Here is a 7,182-nt window from a genome sequence, read left to right as displayed (position 1 = left end):
TCCATATAAATTTTAGGGCTTCCCGGGTGGCACAGTGGTAAAGAATCCGCCTGCCAATGTAGGACAAATGGGTTCAGGCTGATTCAGGAATATTTCAGATGCTTCGGGGCAACTAAGCCTGTGCTCTAGAGCCCATGCTCTGCAACAAGAGAAGCCACGGCAATGAGAAGCCCACACACCACAACGAGGGAGTAGCCCTGGCTCGCCACAACTAGAGAAAAGTCCAAGCAGTAACGAAGACCAGCACAGCCAAAAACAAATAAATAAATAAAATTATACAAAATTTGGCATTTGCATTTCTAAAATAAGCATTACAAACTAAATTCCCACTATGCAATGCTTATCTTGCAGCCCACACATTTTGATATGCTGTATTTTCAGATTTCCCTTGTCAATTTTTTGACCCATGGGTTAGTTAGATATTTCCAAATATTTGGAGTTTTCATCATTTTGTTATTGATTTTATTATTCTTATTGTTAGCTTATTTGTTTTTATTTTTTGGCCATGTCATGAAGCGTGTGGGATCTTAGTATCCCGACCAGGGATTGAAACCACAACTGCCTGCATTGGAAGAGCAGAGTCTTAACTACAGGGCCACCACTGGGCCAGAGAAGTCCCTGTTATTGATTTTAATTCCAATATAAACAGAAAACATATTCTTGCATGATATCAACCTTTTAAAATTTGTTTGGATTTGTTTTGTGGTCCAGCATTTGCTTTACCTTACTGAGTATACTATGGGCAATAGAAAGGAATGTGTTGGATGTAGTGTTGGATAAATAGCACATCAAGACAGTTCTATTCCTGGGTTGGGAAGATCCCCTGGAGAAAGGAAAGGATACCCACTCTAGTATTCTGGTCTGGAGAATTCCATGGACTATATAGTCCACGGGGTTGCAAAGAATCAGACATAACTGAGCTACTTTCACTTTTACTTCACAAGACAATTCAGTGTTGTTCAGATCACTAGTGTCCATCCTGAGATTTTTGCCCATTGATTCAATGGCTGTTATAATCTCCAACAATGGGGACTTCCCTGGAGGGAGAGTGAAAAAGAATCTGCCTGCCAATGCAGGAGACATGGGTTCGATCCCTGGTCGGGGAAGATTCCACATGCCAGAGAGCAACTAAGCCCATGCACCACAACTATAGAGACTGTGATCTAGAACTGGGGAGCCACAACTACTGAAGCCCGTGCACCTAGAGCCTGTGCTCCCCAAGAGAAGCCACTGCAGTGAGAAGCTGGTGCACAGCAAAAAGCCCCTGAAGACTCAGTGCAACCAAAAAAGCAAAACTCCAACAATTGTTCAATTATCTGTTGAATTTTTTGTTTAATTCTGTTAATTTTTGCTTCATATGTTTTGAAGCTATGAGGCACATAAATTATGATTTTTGTCTTCTTAATGAGTTAACCATTTTTCATTAGGGTAGTGACTCTTTTTATCTCCGACAAGCGCTGTGTTGAGGTCCATTTTATCTGATGTTAATACAGCCTCTCTAGCCTTGTTAACCTGTTAGCATGATACATTTTTCTGAAGTGTTTCTCAAAAATAGCATATGGCTGAGTCTCCCTTTTCTATCTTTTTAATTGAAGTGCTTAATGCTTACCATTTAATATGATGATGAAGTTGGTGAGATTTAGGTCTATTGTCTGTTTATGTTCTTTCTAAAATGTGCTGTTTTGTTTTCTTTTAGATTATCTGAATATTTTCAACATTCTTATTTATTGATCAGATTTTTAACTGTGACTCTGAGTTAAACTTTTTAGTGGTTGCTTTGGTATGTCAATACATATCATTAACTTTTCAGTCTTCTTTGAGTTGACATTGCACCACATCACATAAAACGTAGAACCCTTTCACTAGCCTAGGTCCATTTTTTGCTATAGCTTTGCTATAGTATATTTAAATGCAGGAAAACCTCCCACAATTCCGTGTTATACTTCTGCTTTAAATAGACATGTATTTTAGAGAAATGAAGAGGAAAAATATTCTTTCATATTTATTCTGGTATTTACTGTTTCTGATGCTTGTCATTCTTTCCTGATGACCACTGTCTATCTGGTATCACTTTCCTTCAGTTTGAAGAATTTCTTTCAGCATTTCTTATAGTTCAGGTCCGCTGGTGATGAGTTCTCTTAACTTTCTTATATAGGAAAATATCTTTATTTACCCTCATTCTGGACAGTTTGAAAATTTGACGTTCTACAAAAGGGTTCATGGGCTTTCTTTCCATACTTGAAGGCGTTGGTCTATTTCCTTCTGGTCTCCATAGCTTTGGGGAGAAGTCAACAGTGTCACCGCACTGTTCCCTGCATGAGATGTGTTGTCTTCCTGCAGCTGTTGTTGTTCTTTAGTTGCTCAGTTGTGTCTGACTCTTTTGTGACCCCATGGACTGTAGTCTGCCAGACTCCTCTATCCGGAGATTTGCCAGGCAAGAATGCAATACTGGAACGGGTTGCCATTTCTGTCTCCAGGGGGTCTTCCTGACTCAGGGATCGAACACTCATCTGCTGGGAAGCCCTCTCCTGAAGCTGCTCCTTAGATTTTTCTCTTTACACCTGGCTGCCAGCTGTTTCTGCTGTGCTTGTGCATGATTTTCTTTGATTCTATCTTAGTTGGGGAATTCTGGAATTCTTCAAGTATATAAATTTATGCCTTTCACCAAATGTAGAAAATTCTGGAAATTATTTCCTCAAATACTCTTTCTTGCCTTATCCTTTCCTCTGTTTTTGTGATTTTTGTTGCACAGATGTTGATATTTCGATACTGTTCAGTATTATAGAGATCCCTTATGCTCTTTTAATTTATTCCCCACTCCTTCTTTTTCAGATTGAATAAATTCTATTGATATACCTTCAAGTTTACTGATTTATTTCCCTCCATCATTCCACTTTTCTGTTTCGCTTATTCAGTTAACCGTACGTTTGTGTATGTGTGTGCTAAGTCACTTCAGTTGTGTTTGACTCTCTGTGACCCCATGGACTGTAGCCTGCCAGGCTCCTCTGTCCATGGGATTCTCCAGGCAAGAATGGAGTGGGTTGCCGTGCCCTCCTCCAGGGGATCTTCCCAACCCAAGGATGGAAACTGGGTGTCCCATTGCAGGCAGATTCTTTATCGTCTGAGCCACCAGGGAAGCCCAACTTTATGTTTAGAAAATTTTAACTTTCAGTTATAGAATTTCCTTTATAAAATATATTTTCCAGTCCTCTTTTGTGATTTTTATTTTATTTAGTTTTGGCTTCACCATGTGGCATGTGGGATTCTAGTTTCTGACCAGGGATCGAGTCTGTGTCTCCTGCAGTGGAAACTCAAGAGTCTTAACCACTGGACCACCAGGGATGTCCCAAGTGTGTCGCTGAGTTAAAAAAAAAAAATCTTTTCACTTGTTAAAGTATATTTTTCTTTACGTGAGTGATTATAATACTTTAAAATTTTATTTTGCTAATTCTGTTATCTGGGTCATATCATGGATCAATTGCCTATTTTTTTTTTTTTTTTCAGGATGGCTTACATTCTCCTCTTTATTTTGTAATTTCAGATTGTGTCCTAGATATTGTGTTATTTTGTGTTGACACTGGATTCTCCTACACTAACTCAGAGTGTTGATTTTATTATTTCTGTGTTTGTGTTAGCACACAGCAGATGACTTGGTGGGACTGACAGCAAACACTTTCCCTTGGACAGCAGCTCAGATCTCATCTCAGTTCTTTCATTCTTAGCCAAGATGCTTACAGTCTGTCCTATACCTGTGTTCTGTCACCTGGAGATTTAGGCCCAGATTATAAGTAGAATTGGGATCTCCCCTTCTCTCACTCCTTCCTTTCTGGGATGCCCTCAAATACTTGCCACAGGGTGTCACTACCCCAACTCTATCTCCTGGCTCTCTGGCCAGCAGGCCTGGAGGTGTTTCCTTGGTGTTTATCTGTTGAAGCTGAAGCTCCAATATTTTGGCCACCTGATGGGAAGAGCTAGCTGACTTTTCAGAAAAGACCTTGATGCTGGGAAAGACTGAAGACAAAAGGTGAAGGGGGCGGCAGAGGATGGGATGGTTAGATAACATCACTGACTCAATGGACATGAATTTGAGCACATTCTGGGAGATAGAAGAGGACAGGGAAGCCTAGCGTGCTGCAGTCCATGGGGTCACAAAGAGTTGGACATGACCTAGTGACTGAACAACAATCTGCAGTTAGACTAGAAGCTGTGAAAACAGGCAGCTCACCCTGCCATTCTCTTCTCCTGAGTGTTAACTCCTCTCTAGCATCTGCCTGTGCTCATGACAGGGATTCCAGGTTAAGTGTTATTTTGTATTTTGTCCAGAGTTCATAGTGCTATGGGAGGTCAGTTCAGTAGTTTACATACTGGAAATGGAAGACTAGCTTGTCCATTTCTGTGAAATGATTTTGCCTGGGATCTTAAAATCCATTTGTATGGAATCTAGATTATCCTGGGGAGAAATGACATTTTTACAATATTGAGTCTTTCAATTTTTGAACTTCGTATATCCCTCCATGTATTTATTTTTTCTGTAATTTCTCTCAATCATGTTTTACAATTTTTTGGTCTGTAGGTCTTGTGCCCTTCCTTCTTAGTTCTGTTATCAGGGTATTTGATGATACTGTTTCAAGCTAACGATGCCTGCGACCACCAGAAGCTGGAAGAGGCAGGAGATTTCTTCCTCCATTCTCCAGAGAGTGTGGCCCTGCTGACACATTGATTTTGGACTTCTGGTCTCTACAATTGTGAGAACAAATTTCTATTGTTTTAGGCCCTCAAGTTTGTGATAATGTTACAGCGGCCCTAAGAGATTCATGGAGCTGCATTTACAATCAGTTATGTGAAGAAGGCTGAGCGCCGAAGAATTGATGCTTTTGAACTGTGGTGTTGGAGAAGACTCTTGAGAGTCCCTTGGACTGCAAGGAGATCCAACCAGTCCATTCTGAAGATCAGCCCTGGGATTTCTTTGGAAGGAATGATACTAAAGCTGAAACTCCAGTACTTTGGCCACCTGATGTGAAGAGTTGACTCATTGGAAAAGACTCTGATGCTGGGAGGGATTGGGGGCAGGAGGAGAAGGGGATGACAGAGGATGAGATGGTTGGATGGCATCACTGACTCGATGGATGTGAGTCTGAACTCCGGGAGTTCGTGATGGACAGGGAGGCCTGGCGTGCTACGATTCATGGGGTCGAAAAGAGTCGGACACGACTGAGCGACTGATCTGATCTGATCTGATGTGTTCCTGAGCTTGCCCCTGGATGTGGATCCATTCTTGACCAGAGCACAGCCCACTGAGGCTGTGTTGCTGGTTGGGACCAGGGCCTGGTCACCAGCTGCCACCTGGCTGTATGTCTTTTCTTTGTTTTATGGTGTGGTATTTCAGGTGGACAATAAAAGCATAGGTAATATAACAAATGCTGCACATCTTTCACAAATCCAGGGCAACACTGAAATTAGACTTGTGGTTGTTTATTTTTATATTTAAGAGAGCGTGTCTGATATTTTCTCTATTTTATTGAAAAGACAATATACTCCTTAATAAACCCGATAGTCCCACACAGCTGCCAGCCTGGGAGGTCTCCTTTTTGCTCATGGCCTTGGACGTTTGCACCGCTGTGGGTGGCAATGATATACTGTTTTGGGGTTCTGGCATTCTCACTTAACAGCAAACATTTTTCCATGTTTAAACCTGGTTTGTATATTGACACTCGTTTTCAGGCCCGTTTTTCTTTTCATGCTAGGTGGAATTTTTGTTTCAAACTACATAAGTCATACGGAAGCTTCTTGTGGTAACAAAACCACGCAGAGATATTCAAAGAAAATGCTCCAGTCCCCAGGGCGGCCAAGGTTAACAGTCTGGCAGCATCTCCCCGCCCTCCATAGGGAGGAGGGGAGGAGCCACGTGGCTACCGCCCCTCCCCCACTCTCCAGGGGGGCAGGTCTCTGCAGGGCGTCAGAGGCGTAAGAGCTGCCTAGGCCGTCGGTAGCCCCCACCTTCCCTTGGGGCGCAGAGACCCGGTCTGGAAGCGGAGTCGCGGCGGAGCGGGGTGGGCAGGGAAGACGGTGCACCGACGCTTCACCTCCCACTTCCTGCCGGACCGGAGGGCGCCCCGGAGGACGCTGGGGGTGATGTCAGCACCGCTGCGGCGAGGAGGCCTGGGCGGGGGAGGGGCCCCAGGGTTGGAGGGGTCCTGGCGGGCGGGCCTCTGTGGGAAAGCAGGAGGGGGCCGAGACGGTACCACCTGCTCCCTTCACTTTAGATCACAGTAACTACAGGGGCGGGCGAGAGGGACCCCACCTCCCCCGGGCCTCACCGTCTCGCGTCGGTCAGTGATTTGCCTCGTAGCACGGCTGTTACTCTTCTGTCCCGACTCCGATCTGGGTGTTCTGAGTGCAGACCACGGTGTACCTCTTTTTCCCACTACGGCCCCCGGGGCCTGCTTTTGTTTGGCTCACTTAACATTTTCTGATGAGTTGTCAACATTAAAGATGAGATTTTACACAAATCCCCACATTTCTGCTCTTGCTCGCAAACCACATCGTCGGCCCCCGCTGGGCTCAAAGCGCGGTGGGGATGGGACCCAGGCACCCCGAGTTCAAGGTACCCCCCAGCCCAGGTTTGTTCCAGCACTTCTCTTTCCTGTGTTTTGGGTAGTCAGCTTTAGGTGCAAAATTCCGATTCTCTCTTTACAGGGCTTCCCCGACACGGTCGCCCGGGAAGGCCCCTTCGCAGGCTCCAACCCCCGCGCTCATTGTCTGAACCCGCCCCGGGAGCTGGGCTCGCGGGGGCCAACGGCTCTTTTGTTAGGCGGGTAGAAAAGATCATTTGTGTGTCAACAGCTTCCCGCATTGTGCTGCGGGCCGTGTGACTGCGGCGCGGCCTATTCGGCCGGAGGCGCTTCTCTGGGTCTACCCCTCCCCCCCAACCCCCACCCAAAAGAGAAGAAACCACTAGACATGTCCTAGAATACCATCTTTCGGTGAAAAAAAACAAAAAACAAAAAACGCAGGAGAGAATTTCACGTGAATTCTTCCTACAGAGAAGGTGCTCGTAAGGTTATTTTAAATAACTTACTTCGTCAAAAAGACAGAACGGGAGATAAGGACCCCAGGAAGACCTCCAAGCTGGACGCTCCCTTTCCCTACGCAAGCTGCTGGTCCCAGCCGGCACCACCGTCT

This window comes from Bison bison, unplaced genomic scaffold, assembly GCF_000754665.1.
Source record: "Bison bison bison isolate TAMUID 2011002044 unplaced genomic scaffold, Bison_UMD1.0 scf7180017864167, whole genome shotgun sequence".
Taxonomy (NCBI): Eukaryota; Metazoa; Chordata; class Mammalia; order Artiodactyla; family Bovidae; genus Bison; species Bison bison.
This window is presented reverse-complemented; position numbering follows the sequence as displayed.